We start from the raw sequence: 22,229 nt of genomic DNA, 5'->3' as shown, positions 1-22,229 counted from the left end.
GACACATGAAAAGATGCTCCACATCACTTTTCATCAGAGAAATGCAAATTAAATCCACAATGAGGTATCACCCTCACACTAGTAAGGATCATCACCATCCAAAAGACAACGGATGTTGCCGAGGTTGCCGAGAAAGGGGAACCCTCCTACACTTCTGGGTGGAATGCTAATTAGTTCAACCATTGTGGAAAGCAGTATGGAGGTTCCTCAAAAAATCAAAATAGAAATACCATTTGACTCAGGAATTCCACTTCTAGGAATTTACCCTAAGAATGCAGCAGCCCAGTTTATAAAAGACAGATGCACCCCTATGTTTATCGCAACACTATTTACAACAGCCAAGTAATGGAAGCAACCTAAGTGTCCATCAGTAGATGAATGGATAAAGAAGATGTGGTACATATACACAATGGAATATTATTCAGCCATAAGAAGAAAACAAATCCTACATTTGCAACAACATGGATGGAGCTAGAGGGTATTATGCTCAGTGAAATAAGCCAGGCGGAGAAGGACAAGTACCAAATGATTTCACTCATATGTGGAGTATAAGAACAAAGAAAAACTGAAGGAACAAAACAGCAGCAGAATCACAGAACCCAATAATGGACTAACAGTTACAAAAGGGAAAGGGACTGGGTAGAATGGGTGGGAAGAGGTGGATCAGGGCAGGGAAAAAGAAAGGGGGCCTTATGATTAGCATGTATAATGTGGGGTGGGCATAGGGAGGGATGTGCAACAGAGAGGACAAGTAGTGAGTCTACAGCATCTTCCTACGCTGATGGACAGTGAATGTAATCGGGTTTGTGGGGGGGACCTGGTGCAGGGGGGTGTCTAGTAACCATTATGTTCTTCATGTAATTGTAGATTAATGATAATAAAATGAATTTTAAAAAAACATAACAAAAGTAGTAAAACTAACTAAACACAAAATCAGTCATGGGATACACAAGGAAATACACATTATGACTTGTAATACAGTAAGTGTGAAGAAGGAAGAAGAATAAAAAAGAAGTACTTTTAGGTTATATTTGAAATACAGTGTTCACCAACTAAATATAGATATTTATATATTTAGGAAACTATCTATGAACCTTATAGTGACTACAAACCTAAAGCCTATAATAGGTATAGAAAAAAAATCTTTTTAAGGAATAGAATCATAACAATAAAGAAAACAATCTAATAGCAAGAAAAGAGTATAAGAGAGGAAGAAAGGAACAGAGAGGAACTACAAAAACAATCAGAAAACAATTAATAAAATGGCAGTAAGTATATACTGTCAATAATCACCTTAAATGTAAATGGACTAAATGCACCAATCCAAAGAGACAGAGTGGCAGAATAGATATAGAAACAAGACCCATCTATATATCCTGCCTACAGGATACTAATTTCAGACCAAAACACATATACAGAGTGAAAGTGATGGGATGGAAAAAGATATTTCATGCAATTAATAGAAAAAAGCAGTAGTAGCAGTACTCATTTCAGACAAAATAGACTTCAAAACATAGAAAAGAAGAAGAGACAAACAAGGCCATTCAATAATGATAAAGGGATCAGTCCAACAAGAGGTTATAACAATCATAAATGCCTGTGCACCAAACATAGAATCACCAAAATATTGTAAAACAAATACTAATAGAACTAAAGGGGCAAATAGACTGCAACTCATTCATATTAGGGGACTTAAACATGACACTTATATCAATGGACAGATCAACTAAGCAGAAAATAAATAAGGAAACAGGGGTGCTGAACTACACATTAGATCAGAACGACTTAACAGATATTTACAGAACATTCCACCCAAGAGCAGCAGGATATACATTTTTCTCAAGTGTACATGGAACATTCACCAGAATAGATCACATACTAGGCCAAAAAAAGGCCTCAGTAGATGCAAAAAGATTGAAATTGTATCAAGTAACTTCTCAGAACACAATGGTATGAAACTAGAAATAAATTACGTGAGGAAAAAGAACTATACCAACAAATACATGGAGGCTAAATAACATACTTCTAAATAATCAGTGGATCAATGAATAAATGAAAATAGAAATCAAGCAATACATGGAGACAAATAAAAACAAAAATACAACCACCCAAAATTTGTGGGATGTGGCAAAATTAGTTCTAAGAGGGAAGTATGCAGCAATACAAGCTCACCTCAAGAAACAAGAACAATCTCAAGTAAACAGTCTAAATTTTAAAAAAAGGAGAACAAATGAAGCCCAAAGTTAGTATAAGGAGGGACATAATAAAGATCAGAGCAGAAATAAATAAAACAGAGAAGAACAATAGAAAAAAATATCAATGAAAACCAGAGCTGGTTCCTTGAGATGGTAATGAAAATAGAGAAACCCCTACCCAGACTTATCAAGAGAAAAAGAGAGAGTATCAAAATAAAATCAGAAATGATAAAGTAGAAGTGACAACTGATGCCACAGAAATAGAAAGAATTACTAGAGAATTATATGAAAAATTATATGTCAATAAAGTGCACAATCTAGAAGAAAAAGACAAATTCCTAGAAAAGTATACCCTTCCCAGATTGATCCAGGAAAAGAAAATCTGAACAGACCAATTACCAGTAACAAAATTGAATTGGCAATAAAAAACGTGCAATAAACAAAAATCCAGGATCAGATGGCTTCATAGAACTAATATCTATCCTTAAAGTATCCATCATAACCAAGTGGGATTTATTTCAGGGATGCAAGGATGGTACAATATTCATCAATCAATGTGACACACCACATTATAAAAAGAAGGATGAAAACCACAAGGTCATCTCAATACTGAAAAAAGCATTTGATAAACTTCAACATCCATTTATGATAAAATCTCTCAACAAAATGGGCATAGTGGTATATATGTCAACATAATAAAGGCCATATACAAAAAACCCACAGCTAATACCATACTCAATGGTGAAAAGCTCAAAGCTTTTCCTCTAAGATCAGGAACAAGACAAGGATGTCCACTCTCACCACTTTTATTCAACATTCTATTGGAGTTCTTAGCTATGGCAATCAGAAGCACAAAGACATCAGAGACATCCAAATTGGCAAGGAAGAAGTAAAACTGTAACTATTTGGAGATGATATGATATTATATATAGAATACCTGAAAGACTCCACCAAGAAACTATTAGAACTAATAACTGTATTTAGCAAAGTTGTAGGATAAAAAATTAATACACAGAAATCAGTTTAATTCCTATACACTAACAACGAATTAGCAGAAGGAGAAATCAGGAAAACACTTCCATTGACAATGCATGTAAAAGAATAAAATACCTAGGAATAAACCTAACCAAGAAGGTGAAAAACCTGTAGTCTGCAAAGTATAAGACACTGATGAAGGAAATTAAAGAAGACACAAACAAATGGAAATCTATTCCATGCTCATGGATAGGAAAAAATACTATTGTCAAAATAACTATCAAGCCCAAAGCAATTTACAGACTCAATGCAATACCAATCAAAATATCACTGACATTTTTCAATGAAATAGAGCAAATAATCCTAAAATTCATATGGAACCACAAAAGATACTGAATCGCCAATGTAATCCTGAAAAAGAAGAACAAAGCTGGTGGTACTATATTATGATTTCAAGCTATACTACAAAGCTACATTAATCAAGAAAGTATGGTAGTGCCACAAGAAAAGACCCACAGATCAATGGAACAGAACAGAGAGCCTAGATTTAAACCCACACATATATGGTCAATTAATATGTGATGAAGGAGCCATGAATACACAGTGGGGAAAGGACAGTCTCTTCAATAACTGGTGTTGTGAAAACTGGATGCTACATGGAAGAGAATGAAAATGGATTACTATCTAACTCCATACACAAAAGTAAACTCAAAATGGATCAAAGACCTAAGTGTAAGACATGAAAACATAAAGCTCTTAGAAGGAAATAGGCAAAATCTCTTGAATATAAGCTTGAGCAATTTTTTCCCTGGGCATCTCCTTGAGCAAGGAAAACAAAAAAAAATGAACAAGTGGGCCTACATCAAACGGAAAACTTCTGTACAGCAAAGGGCATGATCAACAGAACAAAAAGTTATGGGAGACTATATTCATACATGATTTATCCCATAAGGGGTTAACATCCAAAATACATAAAAAACTCATATGACTCAACAGTATAGAAACAAATAATCTGATTAAAAAGTGAGTAGAGAACCTGAACAGATGTTTTTCCAAAGAAGAAATATATATGGTTAACAGGCCCATGAAAAGATGTTCCACATCGCTAATTATCAGGGAAATGCAACTTAAAATCATAATGAGATATCACCTCAAAATGGATCAAAGACCTAAGTGTAAGACATGAAAACATAAAGCTCTTAGAAGGAAATAGGCAAAATCTCTTGAATATAAGCTTGAGCAATTTTTTCCCTGGCATCTCCTTGAGCAAGGAAAACAAAAAAAAATGAACAAGTGGGCCTACATCAAACGGAAAACTTCTGTACAGCAAAGGGCATGATCAACAGAACAAAAAGTTATGGGAGACTATATTCATACATGATTTATCCCATAAGGGGTTAACATCCAAAATACATAAAAAACTCATATGACTCAACAGCATAGAAACAAATAATCTGATTAAAAAGTGAGTAGAGAACCTGAACAGATGTTTTTCCAAAGAAGAAATATATATGGTTAACAGGCCCATGAAAAGATGTTCCACATCGCTAATTATCAGGGAAATGCAACTTAAAATCATAATGAGATATCACCTCACACTAGTTAGAATGGCCAACATCCAAAAGACAAACAACAAATGCTGGCAAGGATGCAGAGAAAGAGGAACCCTCCTACACTGTTGGTGGGAATGCAAATTAGTTCAACTATAATGGAAAGCAATATGGAGGTTCCTTAAAAAACAAAGTAGAAATACCATAGGACTCAGTAATTCCATTTATAGGAATTTATCCAGAGAAATCAAATCCCTGCTTTGAAAAGATATATGCACCCCTATTTATTGCCACTTTATTTACAATAGCCAAATATGGAAGTTACCAAAGTGTCAGTCAATAGATAAAAGGATAAAGAAGATGTACATATACACAATGGATTTTTCAGTCATAAAAATGAAAGAGATCCTGCCACTTGTGACACTATGGATGGAACTAGAGGGTATTATGCCAAGGAAATAAGCCAGGCAGAGAAAGACAAATACCATATGAGTTCCTTTATTTGCAGATTTTAAAATAAAACAAAACAAAATGAACAAAATGTATAGACTTAGACATTGATAATGACTCTTGGTTCCCATGGGGGAGGGGATGGGGTAGGTGATTGGGAAATATGAGTGGGATAAATGGGTACAAACTTCACAATCATGATACAGGTTCGTTCACTGGATGGTAGTACAGCATGGAGAATGTAGCCAGTGATACTGTAATATCTTCCTCGGTTGGCAGATACTAACTGCACTAGTGGATAAGGATTTAATAATATGGGTAACTGTTGAGCCACTGTGTTGTATACTTGAAACCAATATAGGAATCTATATCAACTGTATTTCAATAAAGAAACACTTTTTAAAGAAAAAAGTCATGTGATCATCTGATAGGTTCAGAACAGCAATTGACAAAATTCAACATTCTTTCATGATAAACACTCTTCACCAATTATATATGGAAGGAATATTTCTCAACATATATGACAATCTCACAGATAACATCATAGTTAACAACGAAAAGCTGAACACTTTTCCTCTACAATAAGGAGGAAAACCAAATATGCCCATTTTTACAACTTCTGTTAAACATAGTGCTTAAAGTCCTATAGCCAGAGTAATTAAGCAAGAAAAATAAATAAAAGGCACATAAGTTGGAAAGGAAAAGGAAAATTTTCTCTGTTTACAGATGATATGGTCCTATATGTGGAAAACCCTAGACTCCACTAAAAACTAACTGTTAGAAAAAATAAATGAATTCAGCAAAGTTGCAGGATACAAAATCAACATACAAAAATCAGTTGCATTTCTATACACTAAAAATGAACTATCCAAAAAAGAAATTAAAACGACCCATTTACAATGATATCAGAAAGATTACTTAGAAATAAATTTAACCAGGGAAGTAAAAGATTTGTATACTAAAAAGAAGAAAACACTGATGAAAGAAATTGAAAAGGGTAAAAAAACGGAAAGATACCCTGTGTTCTTGGAGTGGAAGAGTTGATATTGTTAAAATGTCCATACTATCCAAAGTTATCTATGGATGCAATGCAATCTTTACCAAAATTCCAATGACAGTTTTGATAAAATAGAGAATAGAATCCTAAAGTTTATATGGAAACACAAATGGCCCCACATAGCACAAGTAATCTTAAACAAAAAGAACAAAGCTAGAAGGACTGCATCTCATTATTTCAAAATATAATACAACAGTACAGCAATGAAAACAGCATGGTACAGTCATCAAAACAGATATATAGACCAATGGAACAGAATAGAGAGCCCAAAAATATATCCATGCATTTATGGACTACTGATTTTTGACAAGGGTGCTAAGAACACATAATGGGGAAAGGAGAGTTTCATTAATAAATGGTTCTGGGAAAACTGGGTAGTCACCTGCAGAATGAAATTAGATTCTTATCTCACAGCACATACAAGAATCAACTCAAAATAGATCAAAGACTTAAAAATAGAACTGAGAGGGGGGGCTCAAGATGGCGGCATGTGTAGGGTGGAAGAAATCTCCTCCCAAAACAATATATATTTTTGACAATAAAACAAATACAGCTATTCCTAAAAGAGAGACCAGAAGATACACTACAACAGCCAGGCTACATCTACGTCTGCCAGAACACAGCATCTCATGAAAAGGATAAGATACAAAGCCGTGACACAGTGGGACCCAAGCGCTCCCCACACCTCAGCTCACTGGTGGGAGAAAAATAATCAGAGTGAAGAAGGGAGTGGAAACCCAGGACTGCTAAATAACCAGCCCTAGTAATCTGCACTGGGAGCACAGACACACATTGCATGGTGTACTGGATATTAGAGAAATAGAAAAGTAAAATTGGAGAGGGAGAATCCGAGCAGGTCCCCACAGCCGGCTCCCATGGGACAAAAGACAAGAGAGCACTTTTTAAAAGTCTTAAAAGGACAGGGGCTCAACAGCTGGACAAAATGATCCCAGCACACTCAGCATAGCAGGCTGGGAATCTTGAGGAACTTCAGGCACCCTAGTCCCCTGGGGGGGTGAAGCAGCCCAGAAGCTCTTCACAGTGATAAGTAGCCTGCCATTCATTCCCTCTGGCCAATGCTGGAAGCAAATCAGCTGACCTGCAACAGCTGCAGAGCAGCTCGAGAATAGCCCCACCCACAGCAACCACACAGAGTTTCCTCCCAGCATGCAGCTAACTGGGACAGACAGAGGAACCCAGAGGAAAGTGCAGAAGGCAGGAAGGGGTGCCGTTCTCAAAGGAGAACAGACCCAGCATGTCTGTCACCTATGCCATGTGCTAGGCTACCCAAAGGGCCACCCCACCCGTGGCACCTCAGAAGATTATCCCAGAGACTGCTCCTGGTGGGTGGGTACCCGGAACAGGCAGTGGAAGCTGGAGGAAGGCCCGGAAGGCACGAAGGGGCACCATTCTCACAGGAAAACACACTCGGAGCACCTGTGACCCCCGCAGGGCCCTGGGCTATCACAAGGACTGCCTCGCACACAGCAGCTAAGGGAATTATCTGAGAGACTGTTTACAGTGTGCAGGCAGACAGCACATGCAGCGGAAGCCAGAGCAAGTTCCAGAAGGCAAAAAGGGGCGCCGTTTTAGCAGAACACACCCAGCGTGCTGCGACCCCCCACAGTGTGCTAGGCTACCCCGAGGGCCGCCCTGCCCACAGCAACTCAGGAGATTATCCCAGAAACTGCTCCCATGTGCAGGAAGACGATACAGGCTGCAGAAGCTGGAGCAAGGACCAGAAGGCATGAAGGGATGCTGTTCTCACAGGAGAACACACCTGGTGCATCTGCGACCCCTGCAGTGCATTAGGCAATACCAAATGCTGCCCCGCTGATGGCAGCTCTGGGGATTGTCACAGAGATGGCTCACAGTGTGCAGGTAGACCATGCAGGCAGTGGAGAAGAGCAGGCAACTAAGAAGCAGGAACGGACTTTGTTCTGTAAGCTGACACATGCGCCACCTGCCTGCGACCACTTCTGTAACCATGAAAAGGCAGAAGAATCTGGTCCAGGCAAAAATGACTCAGACAACCCTAAAGAGAGGGCATTGTGAGAAAGATATAACCAAACTTCCTGAAAAATAATTCAAAATAAAAGTCATAACCAGGCTGATGGTCTTCCAGAGAAATACACAAGACCTAAGGGATGAAGTCCGGAGGGAGATAACAGAAATGAAACAATCAGTAGAAGGGCTTAAGAGCAGACTTCAAGAGGTATAAGAGATTGTTAATGGAATAGAAATCAGAGAACAGGAATACAGAGAAGCTGAGGCAGAGAGACATAAAAGGATCTCTAGGAATGAAAGAATATTAAGAGAACTGTGTGACCAATCCAAATGGAACAAAATTTGCATTATAGAGGTACCAGAAAAAGAAGACAGAGAAAAAGGGATAGAAAGTGTCTATGAAGAAATAATTGCTGAAAACTTCCCCAAGCTGGGGAACTAAACAGTCTCTCAGACCATGGAAATAGAAAGGTCTCCCAACACAAGGGACACAAGGAGGATAACACCAAGACATGTAATAATTGAAATGGCGAAGATCAAAGACAAGGACAGAGTATTAAGGGCAGCCAGAGAGAGAAAACAGATCACCTACAAAGGAAAACCCATCAGGCTACCATCAGACTTCTCAAAAGAAACCTCACAGGACAGAAGAGAATGGCATGATATATGCAACACAATGAAACAGAAGATCCTTGAACCAAGAACACTGCATCCAACATGATTATCATTTCAATTTGAAGGAGGGATTAAACAATTTCCAGACAAGCAAAAGTTGAGGGAATTAGTCTACCACAAACCACCTGTAAAGAATATTTTAAAGGGACTGATATAGATGGAAGGACTCCTGAGGCTAAACAGATGTCAACAGAGAAAATAAAATCACACCAAAGAAAGCAGACAAACCAAATACTAACTCAAGGCAAAAAATAAAATGAACTATCCACAAAAGCAGGCAAAGGAAACACAAAAGCATACAGAATAAAACACCAAATATATAAAGAATGGAGGAGGAAGAATAAGAAGGGAGAGAAATAAAGAATCAACAGACTGTGTTTATAATAGTGTAATAAGAGGTTTAAAGTTAGACGGATAGAAAGTAAAGAAGCTGCCCTTGAATCTTTGGTGAACATGAATCCAAAGCCTGCAATGGCAATAAGTACATATCTATCGATAATCACTCTAAATGTAAAGGGACTTGAATATAGCAATCAAAAGACAGAGAGTAATAGAATTGATAAAAAAGCAAGACCCATCTATATGCTGCTTACAAGAGACTCACCTCAAACCCAAATATATACACAGACTAAAAGTAAAGAGATGGAAAAACATATTTCATGCAAGCAATAGGGAGAAAAAAGCAGGTGTTGCAGTACTTGTATCAGACAAAATAGACTTCAAAACAAAGAAAGTAACAAGAGATAAAGAAGGACATTACATAATGATAAAGGGCTCAGTACAACAAGAGGATATAACCATTATAATTATATATGCACTCAATACAGGAGCACCAACATATGTGAAACAAATACTAACAGAATTAAAGGAAGAAATAGAATGCAATACATTCATATTAGGAGAATTCAACACACCACTCACTCCAAAGGAAAGATCAACCAGACAGAAAATAAGTAAAGACACAGAGGCACTGAACAACACACTAGGAAAGATGAACCTAACAGACATCTACAGAACTCTACACCCAAAAGCAGCAGGATACACATTCTTCTCCAGTGCACATGGAATATTTTCCAGAATAGACCACATACTAGGCCACAAAAAGAGCCTCAGTAAATTAAAAAAGATTGAAATTCTACCAACCAACATCTGAGATCACAAAGATATTAAACTACAAATAAATTGTCAAAGAAAACAAAAAGGCTCACAAACTCATGGAGGCTTAACAACATACTCCTAAATAAACAATGGATCAATGACCAAATTAAAACAGAGATCCAGCAATATATGGGGACAAATGACAACAATAGCACAAAGCCCCAACTTCTGTGGGATGCAGTGAAGGCAGTTCTAAGAGGAAAGTATATAGCAATCCAGACCTATTTAAAGAAGGAAGAAAAATCCAAAATGAATATTCTAAAGTAACAATTATTGAAACTGGAAAAAGAACAAATGAGGCCTAAAGGCAGCAGAAGAAGGGACATAATAAAGATCAGAGAAGAAATAAATAAAATTGAGAAGAATAAAACAATAGATAAAATCAATGAAAACAAGAGCTGGTACTTTGAGAAAATAAACAGAATAGATAGGTCCCTAGCCAGACTCATTAAGAGAAAAAGAAAATCTACACACATCAACAGAATCAGAAATGAGAAAGGAAAAGCCATGACGGACCTCAGAGGAATACAAATAATTATTAGAGAATACTATGAAAATCTATATGCTAACAAGCTGGAAAACCTAGAAGAAATGGACAACTTCCTAGAAAAATACAACCTTCTAAGACTGACCAAGGACGAAAAAGAAAATCGAAACAGACCAATTACCAGCAAAGAAATTGAATTGGTAATCAAAAAATATGCAAGGACAAAATCCTGGTCCAGATGGATTCACCGCTGAATTTTACCAGACATATAGAGAAGGCATAACACCCATTCTCCTTAAAGTTTTCCAAAATATAGAAGATGAAGGAATACTTCCAAACTCATTCTATGAAGCCAGCATCATTCTAACACCAAAACCAGGCAAAGACCCCACAAAAAATGAAAATTACAGACCAATATCCCTGATGAACATAGATGCAAAAGTACTCAACAAAATATTAGCAAACCGAATTCAAAAAGACATCAAGAAGATCATACACCATGACCAAGTGGGATTCATCCCAGGGATGCAAGGATGGTATAACATATCAAAATCCATCAACATTATCCACCACATCAACAAAAAGAAGGACAAAAACCACATGATCGTCTCCATAGATGCTGAAAAAGCATTCAACAAAATTCAACATCCATTCATGATAAAAACGCTCAGCAAATTGGGTATAGAGGGCAAGTACAGCAACATAATAAAGGCCATATATGACAAACCCACTGCCAACATCATAGTTAACAGCGAGAAGCTGAAAGCTTTTCCTCTGAGATCGGGAACAAGACAGGGATGCCCACTCTCCTCACTACTATTCAACATAGTACTAGAGGTCCTAGCCACAGCAATCAGACAAAACAAAGAAATACAAGGCATCCAGATTGGTAAAGAAGAAGTCAAACTGTCACTATTTGCAGATGACATGAAATTGTACACATAAAACCCTAAAGACTCCACTCCAAAACTACTAGATCTAATATCTGAATTCAGCAAAGTTGCAAGATACAAAATTGATACACAGAAATCTGTTGTTTTCCTATACACGAATGGTGAGCTAGCAGAAAGAGAAATCAGGAAAGCAATTCCATTCACAATTACATCAACAAGAATAAAATACCTAGGAATAAACCTAACCATGGAAGTGAAAGACCTATACCCTGAAAACTACAAGACACTCTTAAGAGAAATTAAAGAGTTCACTAACAAATGGAAACTCATCCCATGCTCTTGGCTAGGAAGAATTAATAGTCAAAATGGCCATCCTGCCTAAAGCAATCTATAGATTCAACGCAATCCCTATCAAAATACCAACAACATTCTTCAACGAACTGGAACAAATAGTTCTAAAATTCATATGGAACCACAAAAGACTCCGAATAGCCAAAGAAATCCTGGGAAGGAAGAAAAAAGCATGGGGGGATCTTGCTTCCCAACTTAAACTCTACTACAAAGCCACAGTGATCAAGAGAATTTGGTACTGGCACAAGAACAGAGCCACAGACCAGTGGAACAGAACAGAGAGTCCAGACATTATCCCAAACATATACAGTCAATTAATATATGATAAAGGAGCCATGGATATACAGTGGGGAAATGACAGCCTCTTCAACAGCTGGTGTTGGCAAAACTAGACAGCTACATGTAAGAGAATGAAACTGGATCATTGTCTATCCCCATACACAAAATTAATTTCAAAATGGATCAGAGACCTGAATGTAAGTCATGAAACCATAAAACCCTTAGAAAAAAACATAGGTAAAAATCTCTTGGACATAAATATGAGCAACTTCTTCATGAACATACCTTCTGGGCAAGGGAAACAAAAGTAAAAATGAAGACGTAGGAATATATCAAGCTAAAAAGCTTCTGTACAGCAAAGGACACCATCAATAGAAAAAAAAGGCATCCTACAGTATGGGAGAATATATTCATAAATGACATATCCGATAAAGTGTTGACATCCAAAATATATAAAGAGCTCACACACCTCAACAAACAAAAAGTAAATAATCCAATTAGAAAACGGGCAGAGGATCCGAAGAGACACTTCTCCAAAGAAGAAATTCAGATGGCCAACAGGCACATGAAAAGATGCTGCACATTGCTCATCAGCAGAGAAATGCAAATTAAAACTACAATGAGCTATCACCTCACACCTGTAAGGATGGCCAACATCAAAAAGACAAACAGCCCAGTTTGAAAAAGACATATGCACCCCTATGTTTATCGCAGCACTATTTATAATAGCCAAGAAATGGAAGAAACCTAAGTGTCCATCTGTAGATGAATGGATAAAGAAGATGTGGTACATATACACAATGGAATATTAGTCAGCCATAAGAAGAAAACAAATCCTACCATTGGCAACAACATGGATGTAGCTAGAGGGCATTATGCTTAGTGAAATATGTCAGGCAGTAAAAGACAAGTATCAAATGATTTCACTCATCTATATGTATAAGAGCAAAGCAAAAACTGAAGAAACAAAACAGCAGCAGACTCACAGAACCCAAGAATGGACTAACAGTTACCAAAGGGAAAAGTACTGGTGAGGATTGGTGGGAAGGGACGGATAAGGGGGAAAAGGGGCCTTGCAATCAGCAGACATAATGTAGGGGGGCTGTATGGGGAGGGCTGTACAACACAGAGAAGACAAGTAGTGATTCTATAGCATCTTACTATGCTGATGGACAATGACTGTAATGGGGTATGTGGTGGGGACTTGATGATGGGAGAAGTCTACTAACCATAATGTTGCTCATGTAATTGTAGATTAACGATACCAAAAGAAAAAAAATACACCTGAAATTGTAAAACTACTAGAAGAAAACATAGGAAAAAGCTTCTTGGCATTGGGCTAGGCAATGATTTTTTTGACATGACCTCAAGGGCACAGGCAACAAGAGCAAAAATAGACCAGTGTGATTGTATCAAACTAAAAAGCTTCTGCACAGGAAAGGAAATAATCAACAGAATGAACAGACAACATACAGAAAGGGAAAAAATATTTGCAAACCACACATCTTACATATTTAAGGTATTTTAGTATCTAAAACATGTAAGAAATGCAACTCAACAGTAACAATAATAATAATAAGAAGAATCTTATTAAAAAACAAGTAAAGGACCTGAAGAGATAGTTTTCCAAAGAAGACATACAAATGGCCAGCAGATATATGAGAAGATCTTCAAATCTCTAATCATCAGGGAAATGTAAATCAGAACCACAATGAAATGTTATCTCACATGTTAGGCTGGATATTACAAAAAAGACAAGAGACAACAAGTGTTGCCAAGGATGTGTAGAAAAGGTAACAGTTGTACAGTGTTGGTAGGAATGTAAATTGGTATAGTCATTATGTAAAACAGAATGGAGTTTCCTCTAAAATTAAAAATAGAAATACCATATGATCTAGTAGTCCTACTTCAGGGTATATATACGAAGGAAAGAACATTCATATCTTGAAATGGTATCTTCACTTTCATGTTCATTGCAGCATTATTCACAATAGCCAAGATATGGAAACAACCTTAGTGTCTATAAACAGATGAATATAAAAAGAAAATGTGATACACACACATACAATGGAATATTATTCACCCTTACAAAGGAAATCTTGTGATTTATGAGAACATGTTTGAACCTGCAAAACATAAGCCAGAAACAGAAAGACAAATACTACATGATATTATTTACATGTGAACCTAAAACAGTTAAACTCACAGAGGCATAGAGTAAAATGGTGGTTGCCAGGAGGTGGTGGGTAGAAGAAATGGGGAAGTGTTGGTCAAAGGGTATAAAGTTTCAGTTATGCAGGATGAATAAGTCTGGAGATCTAATGTATAGCATGGTGACTATAGTTAATAATACTCTACATCTGAAATTTGCTTAGAGAGTAGATCTTAAGTGCTCTCACCATAAAAAAAGGCTATATGAGGTGATGGAAATGTTCATTAGCTTGAGTGTGGCAATCATTTCACAATGTATATGTATATATAATATTGCATTGTATACTTCAAATATATACAATTTTTTTCAATTATACCTCAATAAAGCTGGAAAAAACCCAGTTTATATTCTTTCCACAAATATATGGGTTTTCCCTCTTCCTAACTAGCATAGGATGTTTTTATATTATAAAATTATTGCTAATGCATTTGGGTGATGGGTAGAAAATGACATATCATGCATATTTTATTTATTTTAAAAATAAACTTTTTTGTTTATTTTAAATAGTACATACAGATGATTAAAAAAATTCAAAAGATGCAGAAGGATGGAAATTAACTCTCTTCCTACTCCAATCTCAAGCACTCAGTTTTCTTCCCCAGAGCAACAACAGCTACCACCTATAGATCTATCATCATTTATGTAATCACTTTCTAAATAGTGGATATTTGGGTTATTTCCAATGCTCTGTTACTACAAACAGTACAGCAAAGAATACAGTTGATAAATTATTTTCAAAGTGTGAGTATATGTAGAAGTAAAAGTGGAATTGCTGAATCAGAGTATATGCATTAAGCATTTGAAGATATTTGCCATAAAATTTATTCTTGACATTGATCCCGTGCTTCCCTAACGCCTTTAGGTAGTTTCTGTGCTCTATAAAATGGATTCCAAAGCCCTGCATGATTTGGCTTCTGTTGGCCAGCTCAGCTTTTTTATCACTTAACCTTTAGAAATCTATACTAACCATACAAATTTCTTTTGGTTCCTCAAATGAGCCAAGGTCCCCTTTACTTTAAGCTTTCTAAAACCTATATCCTTTTTTTCTGGTTTACCCTTCCATCAAATCTTTAGTTGGCTAACTCTTTAGCACCAGTCAGGTTGCAGCTCAGATGTTACCCGCATTAGGAGACTTTCCCAAATCTCACAGGTGTAGATCAGGTGCTGATGTGCCCCATAGCATCCTGTATTTACCCTATTATACCACTTACTATTCTGCGTTGAAACCATCCAACTGTGAGTTTCATGAGGGCAGGGTCTTCTCTTGTTCACCACTGTGTCCCTAATGTTCTGATCAGGTAAACATTTATTCAACAACTAGCTGGTACATACTTCATAAACATTTACTGACTGAATGAATGACAAAAAAAAAAAAAAGAGGAAGCTGCAGCCATTCCTCACCTGTGAGATAGAAGAAGCCCTGCAAGTCTAGGAGTAGGATCAAGAGTAAGGCAGGGTTGCATAAGCAATACACTACAGAGCCAACAGAAGTCTTCTGCGTACACATAGACATCTGTCTGTGATATTTAGAAGCCATATTCTAAAGGGAGCTGACAGTTCACCACTTAGCCAACAGATTAAGCTCCTTAGTGTTCACTTCTTGAAACCATATGCATGCTCTTAATCTTTCCTTACTGAGACTCTGCATGGATGCTAATGAAAAGGCCTACTCGATCACCTGAACTGAAACTGAGTATTTAATCATCCAGATATCACTCAATTGGCTAAAACTACCTTAGCTATTACCATTATATTATAGAAATTAGGAATAGGTAGAAGCAAATTATAACAGAATTAGAAGGAAACAATTGGATAATTTATTCTAGTAGTTCAACAATTGTTTTCTTATCTTAATACATCTGAGAGATTGATATAATTTCATCAGAAATAGTACTACCTCACTGTAGTTTTCTTAATGGGGTGCAGAATGGCCAGAATTTCCAGGGTATGCATACCTTAAAAAACTCCTTAGGTGAGTTTGAATGTCTTACACCCAAGTTGAGAATTACTGATTCTAGTCTAACCTTTAGAAAAAACTAAGATCAGAGAAGTAAAGTTAATACTTGCCCAAGGTCATACTACCAGTATAACTACTAATGGCAGGGTTGGTACTAGAATCTGGGTCTCCTGGCTTAGAATTCATCACTCCTCCTAACATTGAGAAACAAATAACTAGAAGGAATTTAAGAGACAGTGAGATAGACCAGAAGTACCTTTAGAGAACCTCAGGTCAGCTGGGCCTGTGACGTCCTTTAGGCAAGTAAGATATTCTTCAGGGATCTTACCTTTACAGCATTTTTCTAGTGGGAGGCAGACATATTTATACTTTATCTTATATGATGCTATATTGCGTATGTTTGTTATAATGAGTACATGTTATTGTTGTACTGTAAAAAGATCTCGTGAATATTTTTAAGAAGCCTAATATTTAACCTCTATACCAAGTTCACTTTAGGACTTAGGAGTTTGGTGGGTATTCTAACTACAGAGTCTAGTACGATGTCTTACAAGTAGTTAGTATTCTAAAAATGTTTGTTAACCAAGTGTCAGTGGTGAAAGCTGTGAGATCATTCACTGCAGGGCTAGTTCCATGAATGAAAATATAGTTTTCAAGGGCATTTGGAGTATGAACAAGGAAAGACATTTTCATTTACTTAATGTCTTATTTGATATAAAGCCACTTTCCAGACTGTTCTGCTGTGGGCACTTAAGCTGTTGGTTTCCATGACAAGTAGACAACCTTGGGGACTCTACAAATGAAATCAGCAATCTTCTTCAAGTCTATACACATGGTAAACCCTAAAAAGTTTTAATTTTGTTTTGTAAACAAGCCCCTGAGACTATCAGCTCTCAAAACGATTTTAGTTTCTCTCATTTGATAATAACATAGTGATGGGTCACTGAAAAGCAATAAATACATGAGCAATACTAGAATGAAGGTGTTTCTTAATCATAGCTAACATTTGTATAGGTAGAAAGTGTTTCTTTGAAGCCATAGCCTTTTATGTCATCTGTATCAATTTAGTGGTAGCCATGCCCTGTTCCATTATTATTTTTAAGAAACAAAGGAAAGAGGATATATTTCAATTATATTTTAATTTTATTTGGTTTTCCCCTTTACTCTTTTATAATAGCAAAAATGAATACTATTTTTTCATCAGTCCCAAAGTAAACTACAAAGAGATACTGACAAAAAAAGGACACATATACACAGCCAGACAGAGTAACAGAGTGACACGGGATGGAACACATGTGATCATTTGTTGTGATGAGCTAGTTACAGGCCATAGTTTGAGGCTTGGAGTCTTCTTTCTATGGGCTTAGATAGCATCAGTGAGCACAAAAAAGGTCAATCTGGCTGAAAGAGTATCTTTGCAGAAATTATTATGGTAATATGAGTTTCTAAAATGTCTGAGAGATCATGCTATTATGTTCATATTCTGGAGACAACATACTAATAGCAGTTAATAATTTCTGAAGCATTTTTACATACATTAACACTTCTGATCATTACAACTGCATGCGGTAAGCAGGGTTAATTATCCCCATTTTATAGGTAAGGAAACTGAGGTTCAGAGGAATGTCACTCCTCCAAAGTCACATGGCTGCTAAGGTGGCAGTGACATCAAGATTGGGATCCAGAAATTGTGATTCAGCCTAGTACCTTTTGTTTTTATTCTTTTACTAGGACAGAAACATGGAGGGGAGGTGCATGTGGAGGGATATTAATATTTTGATTGATTCCTAAAAATGCTTCTACAGGAAGAGGACAAATGATTTCACAATAACATTTATAAAAAATGGAAACTACCTCCATGGGAATTCTGGATTCATGTTTTCTAATTCTAAGACCTCATGGCCCTCTGAATATATTCTATATTTCATTCTAACTAGAAAATAAGGTTCTACAGATTTCTGGAATATCCTGTAAGAGATGACCAAGCAAGCCATCTAGAGCTATTATTACTTCAGAAACACATCACAAGGATGGGTCTCAACAGGAAATTTTGGCACAGATTTTTGGAGCTGTTGTCACTCACAACACCTACAATGAAGTGATCATGCTTTTGTTGCAGAACAACACAACTAAAGGCCTCATATAATGAGCAAAAGTGAACTTAAAACCTGGATCCAATACTTTTGGCTGACTCAAAACAGGAGTAGTGAATTTAAGGTAAAGATGTAGTAAAGGAAAAGACTCACTTATATTTTCTGAGAGTTGAAGTTATAAAGTGCCAAGATTTATATTGGAGGGGAACTAACCCTATGTTTGGGACTCCTGCTTCCTAGTCAATGGTTTCATTTATAGAATAATCCAAACTGAGAAACTGAGATGAATCCAATCATTTCTTGAATGTTAGGTCAGGAAGATTGGATACATGCTGAATGTGGCCACTGACTCTTTTTAAGGCAAGATAACCACGCCTATGTTGTGCCTTTAATCAACTAGTTTAGTAGTCTTGTGAAAAACAGGAATAAAGGCTTCTGTAGCATTATTTATTCTTGGTGAACCTACACAGGCTTCTAAGGATCACTACATTCCTTGCTTTTCCTAAGAGTGAATGAACCATTTGTTAAAACTTTTTTTTCCAACAGAGATTAATGATTATCAAGTTTAATATCTATAGTTCCTTGATAGAAAATCTAGACTCCTCTCTTCCATTTGTTTGTTCAGCAATTCATTTAACAAAGATTTCAGTGTCTTCTATGTGCTGGAGCTGTGTAAGGTAAAATTCCAGGACCCATTTTCACCACCCTACCTTTGTTTCATTTTTACCTGTTGCCTATAAATATATCACTCCCTCATTAAACTGTAAGCTTCTCTGAGGTCTTACTCATCTTTATACTTCTTCTGGTGGGACTAGAAGGCTTGTTAAAAAACAATAAAATAAAGTTTTGGGAATTTAAGTGAAATTAAAGGATAGTAACAGATCAAAAAGTTTATACAAGGAAATAGAACTGATTTTCCTGCTCTCTTTTAAAACTTATTTCTATTTTTGACCTTTGAGAAGTGTTTTCTTCCTGGAATCTCTGTCATGTTCTTAAATGTTCAAGGTAAACAACTTTTTATTTGACACTTGTGATTCAAACCTGAGCCAGAGAGCTAAATTTTTATTATATCATGCAACTTGTGGATTTAGAATCAATACCTGATAGGGTTTTTTTTCGGCCTTAATTCACCCCACTGTGATTTATGGATCCCATCCTACCTCTTACTCTATTCAAATGGTTTATAGATTGACTCAGTTCTTCAATGAGACGTTCTTTATTTTTATAAAACAGAATCAGCTCACTGTCCTGAGACAGTGACATACAGTGTAGACTTATATATCCAGCTCTCTTTTACTTGGTTGTATGATAGACACCTGAAACTTAGAGTGCCTAAGAATTCTTGCTTCCTTCTTTACACCCCTTTAGCCTGCTCCTCCCCTGTTTTTCCCCATCTCAGAAATGGCAATTCTACTAGTCTAGTTGCTTAAGTCCAAAACTGGGGTTACTCTTGGCTCTTTGTCTCTTATATCCCTAATCTAATCAATCTGAAACCCTGACAGCTATTCCTTTAAAATCTATCCAGAATTTGACCACTCCTCACCACCCACACTTCCTTCATCCTAGTCTAAACCACTATCATCTCTTGCCTGATGATTGTTATACTGCCCTAACAGGTCTTCCTGTTTCTGTCCTTTCTTCCTGCAACTAATTTTAATACAGCACCCAGAGGGATTCTGTTAAAACATAAGTCCAATCCTATCACTCCTCTGTTCAAAATCCTCCAATGGTTCCCCATCTCACACACTATTAACAGTCAGAGTCCTTATCTTGGCCTACAAATGCTCTAGACTGGGCTGTGCTTCCTGATCTTGTCTCCTTCCCTCTCCCTCTTGATCACTCTGCTCCCAGCCACACTGATCTTTCTGGAACATACCAAGCATTCTTTTGCTGCAGAGCATTTTTAACTGTTTTTTCCCTGCCCCCACCCCCACAGATATTCATATGGCTCACACTTTCATTTCATTTAAGTCTCTTCTCAATTGTTCCCTTACTAGAGGGACATTCCCAATCACTTTACAGCACACCCCTCCATTTCCTTCCTCCCTCTTGTTATGCCTGTATTTTTCTCCACAACACTTATCACCCCTAATTTTGTTTATTATCTGTCTTTTTATACTGGAATTTAAGCTTTTTGAGGGCAAAAAGAAACATTTGAGGTTCTACTATGTTCTAGGTCCTTTTCTAGGCAATGGGGATGTAAAAGTAAACAAAACAAACACAAATATCCTGATGGTATTTCTACTGTAGTGTTATATAAGTTTCTATATATTCTCAGTAAATATTTGATGAAAATATTGAATAAATATAGCATAAACTCAGCAGAGTAACAGGCATGGTTCAAAAGTAAAGGAGATTTGGATTGCTCGTTACCCTTTAACTCACTGAAGCACCCACCACATCTAAAGAAGTAGTTCTATAGCCTCCCAGGTGAAAGTCTGGAAATATAATCAAATCTCAGGATCCCCAGACATTCTGTACTCTGAACTCTAAGGGGTTCTTGGATTCCTCCCAGCTATACTGATTAAAGAAAAATATCTGGGATTACAAAAGAAATTTGGCACTGGCACAAAGTGACTAGAGTCTAGTGAGTGACTAGAATATAAGTCCAGGAAGAAACCAAATTAAGAAGTGCTAAAAATTAATAAGAAAAGCTCTGACGTTGACCAGAGAGAAAAGCTATTTTGTATCAAAACAGAATAAACACTGTAAGGAAAATCAGTAGCACAGAGGTTGGTAGCCATATCCAGATAAAGTGGTTTGAAAGAGAGGAAGAAGATGACTTCTTTAAGAGAAAATTTTGGAGGCCAGATAAAGAGGTAAACTTTAGAGGCAATTAGCCTTCCCACTTGGAAGACCATGCTCACTGCAGAAGGTGATATTGCTCTTACCACCTTGCTCCTCTCCTTCTTAGTAAACAGAGAATATGAAAGAATTGACGGTACTGGGAGTAGCCTCAAGGGAAGAGTCAAGGGTGGAAAGACCTACATGCATCAGAGGGTGAGATGATTAGGAGAGGAAAGGGAACATTCATTCTCAGCTTCCACATAGCCTTCTGAAGGCTTCTAGGAAACTGACTGCAAGCAGTGTGTGGATAACAGGTGCCTTTTACTTCACAGACCACATTTCCTAGGCTTAAGTTTGGTCATCACTTGTGTGCAAGGGGTCTGCTCTGCAGAACGGTCCCACTGGTACAGTTTTCCATTCAATGGCTCAATGCTGCTGCCACCTCCATTGTCTAGAACACCCTACTTATCTTATTTCTATGACTCTCTCTCTCTCTCTCTTTTTATTACAGGGCCCTTATTCTGAGCTCTTTTTCAGACGTCATCCAGTTCTACTTCTTCTTTCCACTACTGACAATGTCCTAACCCCATTTCCTCAATAGCTCATGCCTTCTGGAACTGATTCCACCACTGGCTGGCCCTTAGTCACATTGACAATTGTCAGCTTAAAAATCTCATTTTCATCTTTATAAAGTCATATTTCTTTGTGACTTTGTGATCAAGAGGGAGAGGGAAGGAGACAAGATCAGAAAGCACATATATCTGGCAGATGTAGCCAGACACATGCTATCTTTGAGTACAGATGGTTCTGCAGCAGCCCAGAGCTACGTTTTCTACAAACTCCTGTGCCGGAGAGGTAGCATTCTGTCAATTGACAAAAGGATATTGAAATACAGCAATTCAAAGACTGCCCAGGAGATAGCTTAACATTTTGTTATATTCCACAAAATGCATTGCTAGTTAACTCAAATCTGTTTCACCCTCTTTGGTTTTCATGGCACCTCATAACCTAGCTGAAGGGGCAATCAACATCATCAGCTTATATTACCAACACCAACAATTTGCTAAATACTAAGTTATATTCTGGAATTACATGAAGAGAAA

General features: G+C 37.0%; 1 protein-coding gene across 10 annotated transcripts in view; it reads right to left on the bottom strand.

Moving 5' to 3' along the window:
- EDA (ectodysplasin A) overlaps positions 1 to 22,229 on the bottom strand; it is a 642,485-nt gene that overhangs the window by 170,766 nt on the left and 449,490 nt on the right. The gene's annotated exons all lie outside the window — the stretch shown is intronic.

Source organism: Manis pentadactyla, chromosome X (assembly GCF_030020395.1).
Source record: "Manis pentadactyla isolate mManPen7 chromosome X, mManPen7.hap1, whole genome shotgun sequence".
In the NCBI taxonomy this organism is placed as follows: domain Eukaryota; kingdom Metazoa; phylum Chordata; class Mammalia; order Pholidota; family Manidae; genus Manis; species Manis pentadactyla.
The sequence above is the reverse complement of the archived record's forward strand: the minus strand, read 5'-3'. Positions and strand labels throughout refer to the sequence as shown.